The 23,431-nt window shown below is 45.4% G+C and overlaps 1 long non-coding RNA gene across 5 annotated transcripts; it reads left to right on the forward strand.

Moving 5' to 3' along the window:
- Positions 1 to 104: 104 nt before the first annotated feature.
- LOC108518558 (uncharacterized) lies at positions 105 to 22,669 on the forward strand. Of its 5 annotated transcripts, XR_001882393.1 has the most exons (5): positions 105 to 157; positions 347 to 529; positions 6,407 to 6,476; positions 9,686 to 9,869; positions 13,661 to 13,825. It is a non-coding gene; the product is annotated as an uncharacterized LOC108518558 (long non-coding RNA). The 5 variants fall into 5 exon arrangements; XR_001882394.1 differs by lacking the exons at positions 9,686 to 9,869; positions 13,661 to 13,825 and adding an exon at positions 22,265 to 22,669; XR_001882397.1 differs by lacking the exons at positions 9,686 to 9,869; positions 13,661 to 13,825 and adding an exon at positions 16,256 to 16,650.
- The last annotated feature ends 762 nt before the right edge of the window (positions 22,670 to 23,431 follow it).

Below are 23,431 nucleotides of genomic sequence, written 5' to 3' on the forward strand. Positions count from 1 at the left end.
GGATTTTACCCAGAAAACAGACTTACACAAAGTGTTTTCTGCAAACTGTCATAGCAACAGCACCCATTTGTGACATCATGGAGTGAAGAGGCACATTATTCTCTGAGCCAAACTCTTTCTTCAAATCAAACCCACAGAAGAAAAATGCAGACACCAGGTAAGCCTGGTTGTGTATATTCTCATCTTATTTTCTTCTTTTAAGTGCGTAGATTTCCTGAACTGGCTAGATGTGGGTAGTTCCACTGCCACCATTATTCCTGGGGCTTTCTTACATACTCCAACTTCCATTCCGTGAATGAATCCAAAGAAGGTTGCCTTGACAACCACTCACCTCTCTCTCATCAAGCACCCTGAACAGCCTCAAGTGCTTCATTGAGATAAAAGCCTGCAGAGCACCCAGATTCAGGACCTCTGATGACGCACAGCAGCTGAAAGGCTACCCTGGGATGTGCTGCTGTAGATAAAAGTTCTGAAATGCTTCCTTTCCATCACCTTTCCTGTCAGCTACCGCAGCCATTCCCACTGACAGGTGAGCACTAGATGCCATTCTGCCAAAGAGAAGCCACATTAAGAGGCTCTTTGCCAATGGGCCCGTGAACTGTTTGTTCCAGATAACTATGATATTGTGCAGTTAGGTAACAGACTCATCAAATCCTTTCTATGCCACTTAACCTGGGCAGTATCTTGTTCCAGCAGTGAGAGGTCTGTTATTTCACAAGTCCCTGGATGTTCTTTCCTGGGCTTCAGCAGAAGGGTAGGAGTCCTATGACAGCCTTCGAATCCAAGATTTTAATATCTAAAACACCAGAATAAAAAGCCCCAAACCCAGCCCCAATTTTACGTTTTCATAATATGAACCCAAGCAAAATCTATAGATTTATTAAAATAATTAAGCCAGAATAAAACTGGACCAAAATATATTCTCTGAACCAAACCAACATTTTGTTCTATTCAAATATTCCAAAGAGCTGAAAGATGGAGTCATACGGTAAACACTGCCAAAATTTCCTAGAATGGGGATATCTTTTTTAAGCAGCATTGAATTTGGAGGTGAGTTTTAAGATATCATTGTGAAGCCATTTATTCTGCAATTAGCATATAGCAAGCCCTGTACCAGGTACTTCTCATGCATAACTTTGTTGGATTCTCATAATTGACAGGTGTCTTAGTAGCCCCATATTACAGATAAAAAAATGCTTAGCAAGCCTATGTAGACTTCTTCAGGTCATACAGCCAGTCAACTACAGATTTTAGCTCAAGAGTATGATTTTACTCTCACGTCCATGCCCTCATAGGGCATGAAAGAGAGAAAGAAGGAGGAGGAGGTGGAGGACAGGAAGAAGAAGAAAACAAAAAAGGAGGGAGGGAGGGAGGGAAGGAAGGGAGGGAGGAAAGGAGGGAGGCAGGGGAGGCACAGGAGGCACAGGAGGCACAAGAGGCTGAAATGGGGAAAGAGGAAGAAGAAAAGGAAAGAGGGAGGGAAAAATTGGGGTAGGGTGAAAGTAAAGCCAGAATCCAGTCTTGAAATCTGAATTGCTTGTCTTAGTGAGACAATGATGTGGCTAATTTGAAAATAAGAGGTACATATCTGGCCCCCTATCGGCATGGGTGATTTGAGAATAAAGAGAAGGACTTGAATGTCAAAGACAGACAGCCTTTGACTGGAGGTTGTCAAAACCTGTATTTGAAGGAATACAGTTTTCTTGTATTCTCTCCGGCCAGGGTTCTAACCTTGAGGATGCCATTGGGTTAAGTCTCACCCAGAATACTGCTCTGCCTCCTGATATCCTAATCCAAAGTGCATTTAATCCTTACCTTTGAGAGGATTGTGGGAAAGGTTCTAAATCCTATTGTTCCAAGGGTGATCTTATACATTTTAGATAGCAAATAGCATTTAAGATAGAGCACAAGACATTTTACATTCTAGAATCAAATCCCATGCCAGAATGTCAGTCCTTGACAGTGGTAGCAAGTACCTCAAATGTGATACGTATATTAAAGATTTTATTTTCTTTTAAAAAATTATTTTATTTTTATGGAGACAGGGGCCTCACTATGTTCCCCAGTCTGGTCTCAACCTCCTGGGCTCAAGCTATCCTCCCACCTTGGCTTCCCAAAATGCTAGGATTACAGGCGTGAGCCACCATGCCCAGCCAGATTTGAATTTTCAATTTAGCTCTGACTTACTTGAATTGAAAAGACACAGTACATGTGAGCTGATAGGAAGATGAAGTGGGCAGGATACATATGCTTTTATACTTACAGCTTGTAAGACACAGTGTTTTTGCGGCTAGGTCTTACAGTAGAAAGTTCTAGGAGGTGTTAGAGGCAGGTGGACAAAAAAAAATTTCAACATTAAATAGAATAATATGTGAACATAGACCAACTTTCATTCAGAATTACAGGTCTGGGGACCTTGCAGATTGATTTGTCCTCGTAGGCCCCTTAGATAAAAGCTAAAATTGTTCTTATTCCCCACCTTACAAAATGAAACCAAGAAAGGAGATTGAATATGTTTTAATGGTGAAATTTACCAGAATACCTAATTGCTTGAGAAATACTGAGAGATTTGCAACTGGAGGAGAGTCTGAAGTCAACTTAGTGATAAATCAGGGAGTAGGAAGCACAAACACACAAGCACAGGTGAAAAACCCAAGGTAATAATTAACTCAAGAGAAACAGAAAAATTATGCAGCAAAGGAAAGTAATCATAGTTTACTACATAAGTCAGTTGTATAGAACATCTACATATCCGTAAAACGCAAACAATGACTATTGTACCCAAAGTTACGATATAACCATATTGCAAAATGGGAGGTCCAGAAAGTGTGTGGGTGTGTATATATGTTTGGTGTGTGTGTGTGGTGTGTGTGGGGGCTGTGTGTGTTTTCATGGTGTGTGTTGAGGGGTGTGTTCATGGGGTATGCTTGTGGAGTTTGTGAGGAGTGTGTTGTGTATGTGTGTGTATGTGCGTGTCTCAGTGGCAAAGAAGTAAAAGGGAACTAGACCCTCACTTTACAGAGCAAGAAATCCTGATAAATAGCAAGACAAGCACATTATATAAAGATATGAAGTTTAATGCCAAAAAATGCACTAAAAGAGTTAAAAATGGCTGCCTCTGCGGAATAGAAAATTTGAGGAGAGTGGGGACTGGTGTTTTCACAATCTGATTTTTTAAATTATGTGCATGTGTAACTTTGATAGAAGAAAAATCTTTTTTAAAATTATGCACCTGGCCGGGCGCGGTGGCTCAAGCCTGTAATCCCAGCACTTTGGGAGGCCGAAATGGGCGGATCACGAGGTCAGGAGATCGAGACCATCCTGGCTAACATGGTGAAACCCCATCTCTACTACAAGATACAAAAAACTAGCCGGGCGAGGTGGTGGGCGCCTTTAGTCCCAGCTACTCAGGAGGCTGAGGCAGGAGAATGGCGTAAACCCGGGAGGCGGAGCTTGCAGTGAGCTGAGATCCGGCCACTGCACTCCAGCCCAGGCAACAGAGTGAGACTCCGTCCCAAAAAAAATAAAAAATAAAAAATTATGCACCTATGATGATGCTATACACAATTTAGAGGTCAATAAACATCAGCTATTCTTATTAACCGTGGAATGTTACCATCTTTAAAATGGGCCAATGACAACAGACTCCATGCCTCTCCATGTGACAGCCTCATGACGGAGTTTTCTAGAGCCCAGATCCTCGGAGAGCACCTCCTCTCTGCCACATTCCATGCTAGGCCCTGAAATGCAGCTGTGAACATTCAGACCCAGCTCTGCCTATCCTCAGGTTCACTCTAGTGGGGATGACACCAGCGTGACCTGCATTTAGGACAAGCACCGGGGGTGTTGCATTTTTTTAATGTAATTTGGGAGGTGAGCATTTGCTTCAGTGTATTTGGATTTTTGGCACCAAATTCGGTTTTTGAGCCCTGACTCTCGACTCCTGTTGGCTGGCGCTGACAGGCAGCTAACTTGGCTTGGTTTAGTAAGTTCTTGGCGACAGTAATCGGGACAAGTGCTGTGCCCTTAAACCAGCTGTGGTTAACCAAAGAGAAGTCCAGTCAGGGTGCACAAAATGCTGGAGTGTATAGGCCCACTCTGGCCAGGTCGTCCAGTGCCCATGTTTAGAGAGGAGACCGGACTAGGGACAGGAATGTGACCTGCAGCTCACCCAACGTGGCACCGATAAACAGTTCAGAGAGGAAACTCAGACCTTCTGACTGCTTTATACCTCACTGGGCTGTTTAGAAGGCCCTTCACATTTTGGGTGAATGAAGCGGATTTGAGCAATCACACTTCAAAGTTGCTTTTTCCATCTAGGCCCTTGAACTGACATTCCAGAGACCAAAGCAAAATGTTGAAAAGCTGCTCCCCTAGTCCCTCCGAACCTCCTCGCATCCCCTGAGCTGTGTCAAGGCTCAAACTGTGACAGAGCATCTCCCGGAGTCCCATGCGCTGATTCACAGAAGCGGTGGGTGGCTAGAGAAGCCAGCAGGAATTTAAAAAGACCTAAGGTACTCACGTAGGAATGAGCCTATAAATTCCTCCCCCACCACTGTTGCCACGGCAATGCAGGTGGGCCCAGAGCCGGCTCTCAGGCAGGAAAATCCCCACCTCCTCCCTCCACACACATTGCCCTGGCTACATGTGGCTTTTTATGACAGCTTTGCTTCAGCTACTCCTCTTGCAGAAGGCGGCTTATTTTATCCAGATGCCAGCTAGGTTGCAATATTCTGAGGAGCATGGAAGAGCCCACAGTATGATTTTCTCTGAGCTTTGACCTCTCCCTTAGAGATAAGCCCACCTCAAGCCCCTGCTCTGGGAAACTCAGAGATACCCAGCACTTCAACACTTGCATTGCAGCCTCCCCTCTGCTCCCCTGCCTTCCTTCATAGCCGCGTGTTCAGACCTTCCAGATTCATCAACCATATTACAGCCTGAGGACCTCCTCATGGCAACCTGACCTCCAGTCTATGTCGCCCACCAAAGCTGACTTGCAAAACAGAGGCGTTGGAGGCTACATCTGTTTTTGGAAGAGGAGTGTGGCCACAATCATAAGGGAAAAGACAAAGCCAGCTGTGTTTTGACCTCAAGGACTCTGTTGGCTCCATTTCTATTTCTTTTCCCCAGAGGATTTCGTGATGTCTTTCGAATTCCCCTCCCCTATGCTGCTGCACAGAGTCACCTTTTTCTTCCTAGCCCAGCTGCTGCTATTCGTGATGACAGCCTTGCCATATGGCACCACTCACTCAGCTCCATCAAGCAGCATCAAGCTCATCTTAATAGTATTTACCCCACACTTCTCTGGCAGTCAAACTCAGCTGCACCCAGAGCTGTCCTATGGGTGTGCCCATCCACTGTACTCCATTGAGAATACTTACACATGTGTATGAATGAAGCTAGACGTGGTACAGCTACGTCTTGGCTTGGTGCTTTTATTTTATTTTTTTTAATTGGTGTTTGTTTGTTTGTTTTGAGACAGTCTAGCTCTGTTGCCCAGGCTGGAGTGCAGTGGCATGATATCAGCTCACTGCAGCCTCCGCCTACCAGGTTCAAGTGATTCTCCTGCCTCAGCCTCCCAAGTAGCTGGGATTACAGGCACGTGTCACCATGCCTGGCTAATTTTTGTATTTTAGTAGAGAGGAGGTTTCACCACGCTGGCCAGACTGGTCTTGAACCCCTGACCTCAGGTGATCTACCTGCCTCAGCCTCCCAAAGTGCTGAGATTACAGGCCTGAGCCACCATGCCCAGCCTCGGCTTGGTGCTTGCTAAGATGAAACAAAACAGGCAATGAAGGACCAAAACAGGATAGGAGAAAGGTCCGTTCTAAATGTTAACCCACTGTTGTCATTCACCAGACTGTTCATGCCTCATTAATCGCCGCTTGCATCAACTGACGACAGCTGAGGGTCAAAGATGTCATTTGATCTAGAGATAATCTACTTATGCGCTGGAGTGTGGGTAGGGGTAAGCCCGAGTGAATGGGCACATGCACCAGATAGAGAGGCAGACGGAGCCCAAGCATCTGAGACAGTCGTAAGTTTGGGGAGGGAACCTGAAGACGAGGAGCACGTGTGCGACCTTATCCATCCACTCTAGCATGGCAGGTTTGTCCCAAAAGAGCCTGGGCATTCTACTGCCATCCCCTCTCCCCTTACGCTGAATGCCACCATCTAGGTAAACCCAGGGAAGTGTTTTGTTCTTAAGCCTATCCTCTGAGTAGGGACATGTTTGTTTGGCCTGAAATCAATAGGGCCCGTGGTGACCCTGTTTCCACCCAACTGTGGAAGCTCCCTGCCACATTAAGGAATGGAATGAGCTAGAAGTCACAGAAAGATCTAGGAAACTAAAGACCATGAATACACTTTCAAAGTTTGTTTGAGCATTTCTTTTCTTCTTTTTCAGTACTTGAAGGATGAGGCCTATAAACTACCGAAATAAAACGTCATTGTCTAAGATGCAACAATTGATATATGTAAGTCAGCATATACAAATGAAATAGATCGCTATGAATACTACATTAAATGCTTTGCTTTTTAGGCCACATGGGGTTTTCAAGGATGTGTTGAGGCAAACTCTAACCTCTGTCTCTAACCTCTGCAAGATCTGGGGACCCTTTCTGGAGCTGTCTCAACTGTGGTGTCTTCAGTCAGAAAGTGGGGATGACATCACCACATCTCAAATGTGGGCAGGTTAAATAAGATGATGGCTATGAAGCCTAGCACATCACAGGTGTTCAATCCATGCTGGTTTTCTCCTCCTAACTCCTTTCTGCCCCAAATCATAGACTTGACGTGTCGGTATCAGCACAGCCCTAGAACAATGAAAAAATACAAAGAACAAGAACCTATTCAGTGTTTTTCACCTTGGATAATGTGAGTGGAAGACAAGGGAGACTGACATGTTAGTGAGAGAAATAAGATGAATGGACACTAAATGACACCTGTTTGGACTGACGGTAGCCCATTCACACATTTCACCAAAAAGGACCTGATTGTATTAGATGCACAGCTCTTCCTTCTATCCCCTTTTCAAAAGAAAAAAAAGAAAGGCTTAACAATTCTAGATGGAGGCTATCAAATCTGCTTTTACTGCTTATTTTGATGATTTCATGGATATACCTCATCATCCAGTGAATATTATTTTATCCAGATGTGATCGTCTGGCTCCAACTATCAAAACAAGCCTGCTACCACTTGGGGGTTAAAACATGTGAGCTCTGGGCTCTCTGCAGAAAAGGACTTTTTAAAAATTGTAAGATGCTTCCATGAGGCAGGGCTGTGCGTGCCTGTGTGGTCTGAGCAGGCTGGCAATGGGAGGGCTCCCCTTCACAGAAACCCCCAGAGCACAGTCTCGGGGAACACATAGGGAGGCAGCCAGGCATGGGGATTTTCCAGTCTGCCCTTCCCCGCCCTGCCTGTGACAACTCAGCTCATGCACCAGGCAACGAATCCCATTCACAAAGCCATCAGCGACTCCTGAATTCATTGAGAGACTCGGAACCCATCTTGCCGAGGTTCAACTGTGGGTTAATCCCAGCTAACCTAAATCATTGTTCCCTGAACACAAAGGAACGTGGAATTCTGTGTTAGGGCTGTGTGTCAGCACGGCTTCCTTGCTAGGTAGAAATATATCCGCCCTCAAGTGAGAGAGAATATGTGAATATGTGAGTAGCTGGGGAGCTGTGCTTCTCCCTCCAGCCTGAGGCTTCCATTTACTGCCGCCCCCAGGGCATCCAGAGGCGTGGTTTAGACCATAAAACCTGTTCTGTAAACAACTTAATCTCACAAAGGTCAGTTTTATTCTTTTCATGCTCCACTTCCAAAATGTATAACTGTAGGATGTTTCCTGTCTTCCCCTTCTACCATGAAGACAGCCACCAGTAGGGGAGGGTATGTGTGGGCGGGACATTGCTGTATTTGGGCCATCAATTTAGAAAGCATATGAGGTTACCATGTCCCTTCATGAGGCACAACTCTGCAAGGACCAGTTCCATAGCATAGTGAGATGAATATGCATATTAGAATCTGTACATAATCTTCACATGCAGTGATTGCAGTCCATAGGCTCTAGACATAAAGAAACATGCATTTTACAATAGTACTAGATCAATTTTAAAAACCCCAGGAGTTAACTTTTAGCTCACAAATTGGATAAAATATTAAATTCATTGAGAAACAGGCAAACCATAAGGCTGTCAAATGGTCCATTATAGTCAGAAAACTCATCTGCCATGTGAGAGTGCTGAGTATAAGACCTCACCATAAATCTACAAAAGAAAGGCTACTCTTCCAGACTCAGGAGAGAAGGGAATAAAAGTCGCATCAGCAATGTATATTGCTCCCAGATTACAAAATTAGGGTTTATAGGGAAAAATTTAGCCTGCAGTAATGGTCAGTAAAAATGACTGGTTTTATAGAACAGGAACTTGTAAAGATAAAGGAGAAAAGCAGCAGGAAAAAAATGAAAAAGACTCCCACAGAAACCTGTCCAGAAATAGAAATTCAGAGGACTTCCTGCCCTTTAACAGAATAAGCTCAATTGAGATGAAGAAGAATTATGGATGAAGCAAGGCAAATTATTTGATCAAACTGAGAACTTTTTTTTAATAGTCATTCAGGAAAGAGCAAAAACCACTACCGTTATCTACCATGGACAGAGGCTGTTCAGAGCTGGTAAAGGAATTAAATTTGTCACCAGTCACCAGGCACGGTGGCTCATGTCTGTAACGCCAGCATTTGGGGAGGCTGAGGTGGGCAGATCACCTGAGGTCAGGAGTTTGAGACCAGCCTCGCCAGCATGGTGAAACTCCATCTCTACAAAAATACAAAAATTAGCTGAGCATGCTGGTGCATGCCTGTAGTCCCAGCTACTCTGGAGGCTGAGGCATGAGAATCATTTGAACCCAGGAGGCAAAAGTTGCAGTGAGTCTGGATTGTATCAGCCTGGGCGATAGAGCGACACTCCATCTAAAAGAAAAAAAAAAACTGTTGCTAGAAGCTCACCATCTTGCATGCTGTAGTTGTACCAATGGGTAGGTGCAGCTATGTAGCTAAGCTACACTTCAAGACTTCAACTTCAAATGTATGATAATAAATGGATTAAGCCAATAAAATTTTATAAGTGCAAACCTAAGAATATATTCTTTAATGGCTGCTATGAAATATGCTGGAATAGGGCCAGAATATTAACACACATTCTGGCCAACACATCAGGGGTTTGGTTATTTGAGAGAAGTAACAGAGGCAGGGAGTTCCCTGTCCGAGCTGTTCCCGCTGTATTCACACCCACAGTCATGAATGAAGGATCACTGTGAACCCAGCACGACGTCTAATGCTCCAGACACAAAGGTGGGAAGTTTCTTAAGATGCTCACAGTTAGCTAGCACACAAAAAAAAGTCTTTTTAAAATCAATGCACGATGTGTAATAGGAGGCTGTGAGGGAAAGCAGGATTGGGGATGACTCCTATGAGAGGCTGGGAAGCCTCTTCACAGCACAGATAGCCATGTAGCCAAGCTATGGCCCTTAAGACAAAATCAGAAATTTAGTTTTGTTTTAGGGGGTCTGGGATTGGGGCTACTTGGAAAGATTTTGTGATATAAAGAGAATAACTTAACTGCTGCAAACCCTCCCTGCAGTCACTCTTTTTTTTTTTCTATCTTTTCTCTTTTTGGCTTATATAGAGATGTGAGCAGGCACCATAGCAGCTGTCTTGCAACCATGAGTAAAAGGCTAAGGAAATTGCAGAAATAACCCTGGCATCAGAGTGTCTGCATTCTAATGTCACAGTAACCCTGACTGCTAAGCCAACACCAGTACCTGCCACTTCCTGATGTCCTGTTATAGACAAGAAAAAAATCAGCCCAGGTGTGTTTAGACCACAGTGATTGGTGCAGCCAAATGCATTCCTAACTGACGCATTTTCCAAGGAGTCTGCCTCATGCCGTAACTGCATTAGTCAAATGTTGACACTGGTCCCTTATTGCTGATGAAGTTCAAACTCTTTTGCCTTCATTGTTAGTCTGACTTCTCGCTTCCCTTCAGCATTACCGCCCTTGTTCCCAACATGAGACTCTCCAGTGGAGCCAGGATGGCCTCTTCCCTCTTGTTCCAGCTAGCAAATTAAATTTTCCTGCTGGAAACTCCTGTAGCCCTTGAAGAGTTGCACAGTGATGCACTTCTCCATTTCTACCTGGTCCCCAACCCTGAGCACTTTCTGAGGGCCAGGGCTAGAGCGCATGTTTACTTTTCCATGTCTCCCGTGATAACTGGCATGCTACTGGGCACATCTGGGGAGAGAGTAACAGAATGTCTGGCAGAAGAAAAACTTAGCTAGATCTGCTCCAACCCTCTCCTTTTGATTGGACGGTCAAGACCCAAAAAGGTGAAGGGAACTCACTCAGGGTTACACAATGGAGTATTAATAGGCCCAGAACCACAACACCAGGCTGCTGTCTCTTCGATGAGTGTATTTTCCACTATACGTCACTTTCTAAAAGAAAAGTGCCAATTAGAGGCACACAAAGTAACAAAGCTGGTGATGACTATAATGGATGATTACGTCTTTTCAGAGGCATGAAAAAGAGAGCTGAGTAGAGGCCGATGTGAAGGAGCTTCTTCAGTATATAATTAACTGCTGACTTCTTTGTATTGTTACAATAATGAACTCAGCAATGAGCTGAGAACACCCTTCCCTGAAGGGGCAAGAATAACCATGCCAGTCTCACTGGAAGACGGCTCATGGGCTGGGGTCTTTGGCGAGCTCTGAGTCACTGGGTCCATATCCCATTCACGTGCATTTACGATGGAGCCTGACATGTACCTCAATGCCTCTCCTCTTTCTAACAGGATGGGAACTGTGCTCTAAGCTGTTTTGTTCTGTTGCTTGTTTTGAGACGGAGTTTTGCTCTTGTTGCCCAGGCTGGAGAGCAACAGCGCCATCTCGGTTCACTGCAACCTCGGCCTCCCCGGGTTCAAGCAATTCTCCTGCCTCAGCCTCCCAAGTAGCCAGAATTACAGGCAGCCGCCACCATAACCAGATGATTTTTTGTATTTTTAGTAGAGATGGGGTTTCACCGTGTTGGCCAAGCTGGTCTCAAACTCCTGACCTCAGGTGATCCACCCACCTCAGCCTCCCAAAGTGCTGGGATTATAGGCGTGAGCCACCATGCCAGACCCACTCTGAGCTGTTTTGAGAAATGAAACTTCAGAGATTATGAAAGACTGTGATCTCCAGAATGACTTGACTGGAGGCCCCTGAGAAGATGGAATTTGTTGACTCACAGTCATAAAATCTTAGATTTTGGAGCTAGATGAAACCCTGGAGATGACCTAGTCCAATCTCTTTATTTTAAGATGAAAAAACTGAAGCCCAGAGACAGAAAGTGACTAGCCTGTGGTCACACAGCCAGGAGTGGTAGAACTGTCAGATGCTGTGTTCCTCTGTTGCTTCCCGGGTACACACACTGCTGGCCACACCTCCCAGGCTTTGGCTCTCTGATGCCAGAGTGTCAAATGCCTTCCAGAGCCCCCTGAAGTGTCATGCTGCTTACTGGAAACATACATAGATTGCTACCTAATAAGAAATGAGGCAAAGCCATTTTTTCCCTCCCCAGTTAATCAATAACTGGACACAGGGGCCTCCCTTTCCTGAAACATGATCTCAAATACTACATAGGGTGAGTGAGGGATTTGGCAAGACTGCCAGCTGCTTTTGTTTAAACACAGAAGCCAGACAGATCAATGGACAGGGTGAACTACCCTGTATGATGTCGTTTGTCTTAATATCCACTATGAGGCTTTAAAACTAAGTTTGCAGAATCACAAAGAATGAGAACTAAAAGAGAAGAGGAAGTCAAGGAGCAGAGTCTGTCCAGAGTCAGATACCTCAACAGTGACAGAACTAGTATTAATAGTGAACGAAAACCCTGGGCAAGATGACACACCAAGTTATTAAAAGGCCATGGAGCACTTATAAAAGGCACATATAAATAGAAATGTTGAATTACAGATGCAAGCCCCTGTGACCTGCCTGGTGTTCCAGCCCAGTGGTTTTCCAACATCTATGATGGAGCCACTGAGGCTGCACCTCAAATCAATGCTGGCTGAGGGCACACATCAGTGCAGGTGTCCAGAGCTCCCAGCTTGGCGAGGGATGCTCTTAAGATACCATCTTGAAATTCTTAATTTTATCTTTGAATTCCTATTTTCGATGGGAAATTGAAGAATGCACCAGGATCTGGGAGCCTTGTTTCACACTCAGGCCCCACCACCACAATCTCCCTATTCCCTGGGAAGGCTTCCTCACTGCCTCCTTGTCCTGGTGCCCTGCCCTTGCCCCACCTCCCCCACCCCACCCTGCAATGAATCCTGCCCACTGCCTGGGGCATCAGTGAGATCACCTAGGCTGGGGATGGGGTGGGGTGCAAGTTGTGATTCTCATCACTCTCTGCCTCCAGTGAGAGCCTGTGAACAGACAAGCATGCTGGAAAGTTCAGGGGTGTCTCAGGGTAGGGCAAGGTGGTGGCTGTCCCCATACCTGGCTGACAGCTGGCCTCATCCCAGGCTGGCAATACCATGGCTGTTCAGTACACATCCAGGCAGGTGTGAGCCTCTGCCTACCCAACCCAGGTCCCAACCACTTCTCAGTGTGGAAGTTGTGATCCCTTGAGAGTATCCAGTCCTCTATGAGTTAGGGCAGACTCCCATGACCTGGCAGGGCAGAGAACATCAATCTGGGGGCTGACAGAGAATGTCCTGCCCTGGAAGCCAGTGGGCAACACTGCAAAGTCACAAATAGGGGTCCCCAGGCACTTGTGAGAGTCCATACTGGCCCTTGCAAATATCCCCATGCCTGAGGGAGTACAGTATCAAATAGCAAATTTTTAGAAAGCACAATAGAGAAATAAACCAGAAAGAAAACAAAAAGTGTAATATTTTGGAAACTTTAACAGCACTTTTGTCTAGCTTTTGAATAAGGAGCCTGCAATTTCATTTTGCACGACACCACACAAATTATACAACTGGTCCTGCCTCAAGCTTAACCCAGGTCCTGGGACCTATCATATCCACATAGGACGTTAAGGATCCAAATGACTCAGTAACACATGGAATAAGAAAGTAATCCTTGCTTGAATGTGTACTTTAATTTATGCCCTACATTATACTCCAGAGTTATTGCTACGTTCCTATCTTGGTCTCTTTGCCTTACTTTCCAATTGGAGTTTTGCTCCACAACAGGGGTCCCCATCCTCTGGGCCATGGAACTATGCTGGTCCCTGGCCTGTTAGGAACTGGGTTGCAGAGTAGGAGGTGAGTGGCAGGCAAGTGAGCATTACAACCTGAGCTCCACCTCCTGTTAGATCAGCATCGGCTTTAGATTCTCATAGGAGCATGAACCCTATCGTGAACTGTGCATGTGAGGGATCTAGGTTGCAAGCTCCTTATGAGAATCTAATGCCTGATGATCTGAGGTGGAACAGTTTCATCCTGAAACTATCCCCTGCTCCCATCCATGGAAAAATTGTCTTCCACGAAATGGGTCCCTAGCGCCAAAAAGGCTGGGGACCACTGTTCTAGAACACCGATCCCTAAGATCTGCTACCTGCATCTTCCTAAAGTTATCTTCTTGTCAAAGCATCCATCCTCTCCTCCTATAGGAATCTCTCAGGCCTCATATCCTGGACCAGTGGGCCCATCAAGGAGAGAGGAAAGAGTCAACATCTGATAGGTGCCTACTTCATGGCAGTGCTTCACCTAAGTTGAGTCCTCAATTCCACACTCTGTTCATTTGAAACAATACTAGTCCCAGCTGTGACATAAAAAGATGGCATGTTCTATTTTAAGAGGCAGTTTCTTTGGTCTGGCTTCTTTCTATTGATTCTGTGTGGTCAGAAGTAACTAGGAATACTGTCTTCAGCAAGAGAAAACGTAGTAATTTGGGATTGTTTAACCCATTGAAGGGTAATTTAAAAAGTTCACACTATGTGGACGGATTACCTGAAGGATGGTGGTGAGTATTTTTTCTATTGATCACAAAAGGCAAAGCAGGCTGAGCGTGGTGGCTCATGCCTATAATCCCAGCACTTTGGAAGACCAAGGTGGGTGGATCACCTGGGGTCAGGAGCTCAAGACCAGCATGGCCAATATGGCGAAACCCCGTCTCTACTAAAAATACAAAAATTAGCTGGGCATTATGGCACATGCCTGTAATCCCAGCTACTTGGGAGGCTGAGGTAGGGGAATCACTTGAACCCGGGAAGGGAGGGTTGCAGTGAGCCGAGATCGTGCCACTGCACTCCAGCCTGGGCAACAGAGATTTTTGTCTCAATAAATAAATAAATAAATAAATAAATGGCAAAGCAAAAGAAAATGAATTTAATGTTGAGCCAGGAGATATTTAATACAAGGAGAAAGTTCCTAGGGCTGGAAATTTTCTGATGGAAGAAGATACTGAGACCATAGACACAGGGTCCTAGATTCCCATAAACAGATTTGGGTCGGAATTCACTCTCTAACTATGTGACCCTGACAACTTACCCTCTTTTGAGTGTCCAGTGCTAAAATGGAGACAATATTATCTACTTCATCATTTTGCTTTGTGAAATCGGCCTGCACTCAGCATTTAGTAATTTTGTTTTGCATTTTAATTGGAAATGCCCTGGTACAGAATAAAGAGTATGGATTTTGGGATCTGGCAGTCTTGAGTCAGGATTCCACATCTGTCACTAACAGAGTTACCTTCAGAGAGAGATTATTGCACCTCAGGTTTCTGTAAACAGGAGATAGGCCACCTATAACACACATGTTTTGAATATTAAATGAGATAGTCATTAATAGATTAATGTATAAAGTGTCTGAAATGTATTAGCACTCAACAAATATTAATGTTTTCTCTTCCATCTAATCACATGCACACACGCATGCAAGTACACACACACAAGTGGCTTTAATCAGTAACAGAAAGTGAAAATGTTGATGAATCCTAGTTTTTTTTTTGTTTTTTTTGTTTTTTTTTTTTTTGAGACGTAGTCTCGCTCTGTCGCCCAGGCTGGAGTGCAGTGGCCGGATCTCAGCTCACTGCAAGCTCTGCCTCCCAGGTTCATGCCATTCTCCTGCCTCAGCCTCCCGAGTAGCTGGAACTACAGGCGCCCGCCACCTCACCCGGCTAGTTTTTTTTTTTTTTTTTTTGTATTTTTTTTAGTAGAGACGGGGTTTCACCGTGTTAGCCAGGATGGTCTCGATCTCCTGACCTCGTGATTCACCCGTCTCAGCCTCCCAAAGTGCTGGGATTACAGGCTTGAGCCACAGCATCCGGCCCCTAGTTTTTTTTTTTAATTGCAAGGTGTGTGAAAACCAAGCATACTTGCAGAAACTCAAGATTATTTTTATTTACTCAGAGACAATACTGACTTTAAAGAAAAGAAATTATCTAACCTAACAATGGAGTGTAAACATCACCCTAAATGACGGTCTTGGCCATTGTGGTGTCCCTGTCTTCAGACAGTGGCTGCCTCTGGGCTTTAACCTGGACCAAAGCCTCTGAATTCTGCCACCCTTAATGGTGACAGGCACCTGCAGCACAGTGTAAATCCCCAACACCAGCATGGCCTTCAGGTTTCAGTGACCGGATTTCTCTCGTCAGCCACGTCTGCAACTCTCCTTTCTCTCAGGAAATATGTTGACTCATTATACCTATTTTTAATAAAAAGGCAAATTTAAGCCTTAATTTGTATTTCAAAATAAATTCTGTTAGGGCATGGACCCACTAGGGAATTAGTTACAAATGGTTTTTAGTGGTACACATTTAATGAACATTTAACCAAAGAAAGAAAATTGCTAGTATGCATAATTTCTTTTTTTTTAACCAACTGAGTATTATAAATCCAATCTGTCCTTTCTCTTTAACTACTTTTGCCATAAAACCACTTATTTTATGGCTGTGGTGACATAGCACTGCTGTTTCACTTTATGATTAATAAAGTAATTAGCACCGGTTCTAATATTCTTAGCAAAAAGGCTGGGCTTTAGATATTTCTGTTGCACTAATAAGTTTTCTAAAGCTACGTGGTGCACATGGAAGATGGCCTGCTGGGGCCTGCAGAACGCATTTTCTAATGTACATCGTCAAGATCAATTGATAAATTACGTCAGTCTGGGTTAGTCATCATACAGAAAATATCATTAGAGATGAAAAAGGAATGAAAGGATGCGGGCAGGGGTAATTTGGTTTTCATTGTTGATTTATGTTATAGAACTATTCTTGTAGGCAATTACCAAAACACAAAATGCCAGGGAAAATGAAAAAATTCTGAAAAAGAAGAGCCTATTACAGCAAGATATGTGGTAAACAGACAAGAATGACAGCTCTTTTGAAACAGCAGCCCATGGAGTCAACTGGGAAGCATATTTCTGACTCTGCACACAGTGTCTTTGGGGCCACGCCAAACGCAGAACTGGATCCTGGGCTCCGTTATGTCCTTCCTTCTGAAATATGTTTTCTTAGTGAGTCTTTGAGGACAACGCAGGGGTGCAGGTCACAGCAAGCGTGTGCTGGGAAGAGAGCCACCGTGGTCCGAGGAGCTGCGGTGTTGATTCTGCTTGGAAACGTGAGGATGCTGAGCTCATTCACGAGGGAAACTCAGGGCCCTTTGTGGTTGCAAAACTAAAAATAAAAAATTGCATTTATGCATGGACATTGCTGAAAAACAAACCCTCTCTGTTTTCAGGGCTTGCCTTGGAAATCTATTAAAGCAATTTGATTCTTGGGACAGGATATAAATTTTCTTACCAGCCTTACAATTGTTGACCTCATTGCCCTTCCATAATTCATTCATTCATTCAATGAGCATTTATGCTATGTCGGGCCAGGGCTTGGCCTTGGGGAGACAACGATCCTTGCTTAGGGAGCCCACAGTGTGTCATAAATAATAGTTTGGGCTCTGGAGTTAGACAAACGTGTATCCAGGTGTCACTACTTATTGGTTAAGTGACTTTGGATATATTACTCACACAAGCCAGATCTAAAATGGGGACAATAAGTATACCTACCTCATAGGGTTGTTGTGAGGATTAAATGAGGTAATGCTATCTAAGGGGCTGCAGAGAATATCACGCATTATGTGTGTTCAATTAAATAGAATCTATCACTAGTATTATATTAAGATCATGCCACTGATTCAGGACTGTGCAGAGACACACTTTGAGCTGTTTCTCTGGTGCTAGAAATGAATTCATATAGAGTCATCTGAGCTTTCTCCTTGGTGTCTCCTTGGGATCTATAATGCATATCTGCAAATAGTTTTCTCTGATCAGAGAAAAATCAGTAATTGGTAGAGATTGAATAAGATGCCAATACTGATCAGCCCAGGACTCCATCAATCAAACTACCCAATCCAGACAAACCCTGTTAGGGATGATGGATGCTTCCTCTCTCTTTCCTCCTCCCCCTCCTCTTCCCCTCTTCTTTCTTTCTTCTCCTCTTCCCTCTCATTCTCACCTATCACCTACATTCTCCTCTCCCCCTCTTCTCTCCTCCCCGCTGCCTGGTCATGTGGCATATCCTTAGATTCTGCTATAGTCTGAATATTTGCATCCCACCGAAATGCATAGGCTAAAAACCTAATCCCCAATGTGATGACATTGGGAAGTGGAGACTTTTAGGGGGGTGACCAGGTCATGGGTGGAGCCCTCATGAATAGGATTAGTGACTTTATAAAAGAAGCCTCAAAGAGAGCTCTTGCCCTTCCACCATGTTGAGGATGCAGCAAAAAGGTGCTGTCCATGAACCAAAAAGTGGGCTTTCCCCAGACACTGAATCTGCCTCGATCTTGGACTTCCCAGCCTCCAGAGCTGTAAGAAATCCATTTCTGCTGTTTATAAGGTACCCAGTCTGTGGCATTCTGTTATAGCAGTCCAAAGAGACTAAAACAAATGTGCTTCCATTTTCAATAAGGAAAGCATGCCACCTCTCATGGTTCTGAATAATCCCCATCCCTCAGGAGCCAAACTGGAGTGAAACAAGAGTCAGTTGCTCAGAAGGAAAGTGAGTATAATTCACTGACATAAATTCCTCAGAGTTGGGAGGGACATCAGAGACGCTACCCAGCCCTTTGTCTTCAGGAGGGAAAGGTCTCATTTCCTTTCTCCGATGAATCCGGAGAGGTAGAGAAACCTGCCCAAAGCTGCACAGGTGTGGGGGTGGAGGTGGGTTACGAGGCCGGCCTCCCTCCTGAGGCCCAACTCTCCCACTATCCTGCAGCTCATGGTGACAATCACCCCTGGGTCACTGCGGCACCTGTCACTCCTTAACTGCTGCTTTTCTTAGGCCTTGAGATGCTTCGCTTGAGATGCTTTTTTTTCCCCCTGTAAATGGTCAGTCACAGTGGCTCATGCCTGTAATCCCAGCACTTTGGGAGGCCTAAGCGGGTGGATCACCTGAGGTCAGAGTTTAAGATCAGCCTGGCCAACATGATGAAACCCCATGTCTACTAAAAATACAAAAATTAGCCAGGCACGGTTGCACATGCCTGTAATCCCAGCTACTCGAGAGGCTGAGGCACGAGAATTGCTTGAATCTGGGAGGTGAAGGTTGCAGTGAGCCGAGATCATGTCACTGCACTCCAGCCTGAGTGACAGCTTGTGTCTTCAGTCATCTCCCTTTCACTAGTTTCTAAAATGGCATTGGTTCACAAGAGTCACCTAGTCATGGAGTGAATTGGTGCCCATCCCTGTGGTGAGATGTAGGGATGTGGGAACTTCCATGAGGCCCTGTTCAGGAGCAAGGAGACTGACGGGAGGTCTGGACACCTGGCTTCCAGATCTCTGTGCCCATTCGCTGCCTTGGTCTGACCCGCAAGCAAAGGGGTTAGCCTGGTTAGCGGGACCAGCCCCAGCTCAGGACACACAGCTGTGTGCTGGGGCTCAAATTCCCCAACAGCCTCTTGAAATGCTCAGAGAAGCTCTCAATCACCATGCTTGTGTGTCTGACTATCCCAGCTTTGCCCATAAACTCCCAACCAGACGCCTCTGTTCATCACTCGGTCTTGGCAAGAGAGGCCAAGTGGAATTCCAACAGTCACTGAGGAGCAGAGGGAGGCTTCCAGAAGGAGAGACATGACTAAATATTTTGGAAATTTCTCCTGCCAGTTTCTCTGTCTCCTCTACCGCCCCTGTTTCAAGACATAGAGGACATAATCCTGTCACCCAAAACAAGACGGCATTTTAAAATTAAACTTGAAACAAGTATATATTTCTGATCTTCAACTCACTCTCACCCAGCCAGAGCATTTACAGTCCAGCCAAACCCTCTACACTACCTGCCTGCAGTATCTGTTTGGAGTGGGATCCTTCTAGAAATTAAGAGGTTTAACCCCACGCAGACACTCACTGCCCCTCAACTTGCGTGCACATGCACCCCCAAAATCCTTTGTCAGCCCAGCCAAAGGCTGGTCATCATGTCTTTGTGCCCAGAGTAAGAAACGCAGCAGTTATTTCTACTAAAATCAAGAGACCAAGCAGACCCTTCCCCAGACACCTGAAGAGAAGGTTGAATCTTACCTGGCCTCATCATCCCATAAAAGAGCAAGGGAAGCCATTCTGGCAGATTTTCTCTCCAAGCCTCATTGAATTCTGGCCTACCCCAGGGGCAGGAAGTCAGCGCTACTGCTGTGTGAGCAGCTGGTGTGGCCATCCATCAGCCTGCTGCCCCCTCTGACAACTCTCACACATGCCTGCGGTGCTGGAGGGTTCCATCAGGCAGGGACACCTATGCACCATCCCAAAAGGAGCATGAGGTCCCTAAAAGGTCATCAGAGCCAAGGCTAGTCTGCCTGACCAGCAGTGATGGCCTAAACCATCACCTTTTGACTAATCCTGGGTGCGGGGCCCTGAGCAGCTCCCCCAGCCCCTATGGGCCCTGCAGTGGTCCCTCTTTCACTCTGCGCCCTCTCTGCCCTCCCCCTCTTCCAGTGGCCTGTGTTCTTCTCCTCGTACTGTGCCAGGATGGTGGGCAAGGGGCTATGCATGTCCAAAGGCGGTTGGTAGCTCCTGAGAGACTTGGCACTTTAAATGCCAGGGCTGAAAGCGCTTGTCAGAGCACGGCATGCCGAGCTGATGCGGGTTGGGCCGCCCTCCACCCACACCCGGGCTGTGCTCCGCCCTCTCCCTGCCAGTTGCCAGGGGCTGCAGTCTCAGGCGTCCTGCCAGTTTGGCCTGGGGAGTGCAACACACAGACAATTAAGGTCCTGAATTCTCCCACCTCACCACCACTTACACACTCCACACACCCCACACCCACACAACACACACTGCACACACACCATTGAACACACAACGCATACCATCACAACCAACCCACAACAACAACACCACACAACCCACATTCACACATATACACCAAACCCAATACACCATAACCCCACAACAACACCGGCCAGGGCCACACACACACCACATATAAACCAACACACACGCAACAACAAAACACAACACAGCCACACCACCACACAACACACCACACACCCACATCACACAACATACAGCAATATACACACTGCACCACAACAAACACACACATACAATCACATACACTCATTGCCCACACACCACACACAGCATACAACCACACACACACACCTACATCACACACAACCACAACACCAACACCTACATCACACCTACAACACACATTGCCACCACAACCACACACAGCACACACAAATACCACACACAACAACACCCACATCACACACATTATACCACATACACACACAACACAACACACACAACCACACTACACACCACACACAACCAACAAACACATCACCCACACCACCCACACAAACACACCAACACCCACATCAACACATTAACAACACCCATACACATACAGCAACCACAACCTCCACCACCACTGACACATTCCACACCACATACTTATACCACTATACTACACATTACATGACGTACCACACACCATACGGCCACCACACACCACATATGCACACTACACATACACATACACCATCCACAAACACCAACATCACACATGTACCACACACCATATCATAACATTACCATATACCACCACACATATCAACTGCAAAACACCACCCATACACACTACACACAAACCATACACGCAACACACACCAACATTTAAACACACCACATATACACCAAAACACCATACCACACAAACACCACACACACCCACATAGCGGCACACACAAAACACACCATTACACAACACTAACACATATACAACCAACACAACACCACATTACCACACACAAAAACACACCATACACAACACCACACCAACATATACACAACAACACCACATGTGCCCAACACACCACACATCCTTACACACACACAACACACAGCCCAACACATAACTAACATTTACCATATCCCACACACATCATACACAGATGATATACACACACCACACACCACTCGCATCACACTCCACACACATGCACATACACACTCACACAAGAAAGGCCTTCTTTTCATTCTCCTTCAAGACCCGAGTCAGATGCTTGCCACTCCTCTGCAGCCTTCCCTGTCCCTCTCAGTGCCGTGAGTCTCTTCCTCGCCTTCGCTCCTGTAGCATTTCCTTTATACCTAAGCTTGCTACTCTCCCGAGAATATCTGCGTGGCTATAAGCTCCCTGAGGGCTGGGACCTGGGCTTTCTCCTCTTTGTATTCCTTGTGAGCCTTGCAGAGGCCTGCATAGTTGTACACTCAGTAAACATTTGTCAAATTAGAAACCAAAGACAATGTCCCACCAAGAGAAATCTGGGCTCAACCCCATCTCAATAAATGATGCCAATTTTAGATGTGGGGGTACATTAGTTTGCTAGGGCTGCCATGACATAGTACTATAGGCTGGGTGGCTTAAACAACAGACATTTATTTCCTCACAGTTCTGAAGGCCAGGAAGTCCAAGATCGAGGTGTCAGCAGGGCTGGGCTCTTCGGGAACCTCTCTCCTTGGTTGGAAGATGGCCACCTTCCCCCTCAATCTTCCCATGGTCTTTCCTCTACATGTCTGTATCCTAATCAGCTCTTCTTATAAAGACAACAGTCATATTGGATTGGGGCCCATAATAACAACCTCATTTTAACTGAATTACCTCTTTAAAGACTCTAGCTCCAAAACCAAGTACATCCTGAGGTACTGGGGGCCAGGACTTCTGCATATGAATTGGGGGACATCAATGAGCAGCACTTACAATTTTCCTGATGTCTTTCTAGGCACAGCAAACGGCTACGACCCCAAAGCTACCCATGGCTGCAGCCTCTACTTGTCTCCTCAGGACATGACTTCCTGTTCCTTGACAGAGGTTCTTGTCTGACCTTAATATTTTAAGATAAATTTTCCGATCTCCACAGCAGTTTTTCTCTTCTGGAGAGTGAATTCTGTGGCAAATCCTGTGGTCAGCAGCTCACAATGAGGTTCACCCATGGTAAGCAGGTAGACAAGTGTGGCAGACATGCTTAGCCCTATTTCTGGGTCCATTTTCACTCTTTCCTTCTGCCTTTTTGCCTTCATTTGCTCGACTTTGAATTTATGTTGGCCAAATGTTACGCATCGTAATAAGCTGCCTGGAATGCTTTCCGGAATAAAGAAGAGTATAATGTGTGCTGTCGAATTTCTGTTGGTCAAATTTGATGCATTGTTAGAAGATCCCTGGAGTGCCTTCTAGAATAAAGAAGAGTATAATGTGTGCTGTTGTCAGCAGGCACCACTACCTTTCCCTTCTGAGAATGGGAACTACACTTCCCAAGACCTTCTGTATATGGCTTTTTTTTTTTTTTTTTTTTTTTTTTTTTTTTAATGAGAGGAACTCGTGTGATATTTGGAAGGCTGAAAGGAAGTGGAAGCCATCAGTCTTCAGAGATGGTTGCAGCTGGATGTGTGGACAGATGAGAGATTCCCCACGGCTTCCTGGCAAGCCCTTTATCACCACAGACTGAGACGGTTGGTGTTGGGGGCTCCTCGGGAATCTCAAGAATTCCAGGCAAGCTTTTGAAAACCAGCTGCTTTGGGGCTGCAGGCTGAGATTTCAGGGTAACTCCTTTGACTTTCAGGGACAATTCCCCAAATGCTGGCAACAGCTTCTCTCACCTGCACTCTCCTAAATCTTCTAACTTGTATGTAAGCTCCTACTTGACTTTTAAACCCTTTATGTGCAGAACATATAGTGGCTTCTGTGTTCCTCACCAAATCCTGTCTGATACCTACATAAGTCATAAAAATAAGCTACTATAGCCTTGTACACTGATAGTGGGAATGTAAGATGGCACAGCCACCGTGAAAAACACTTTGATGATTCCTGAAAAAGTTAAACGTAGATTTACCATATGATCCAACATTCCACTTATAGGTATACACCCCAAAGAATTAAAAGCAGGAACTCA

Source organism: Rhinopithecus bieti, unplaced genomic scaffold (assembly GCF_001698545.2).
Source record: "Rhinopithecus bieti isolate Rb0 unplaced genomic scaffold, ASM169854v2 scaffold_2077, whole genome shotgun sequence".
Lineage (NCBI taxonomy): Eukaryota > Metazoa > Chordata > Mammalia > Primates > Cercopithecidae > Rhinopithecus > Rhinopithecus bieti.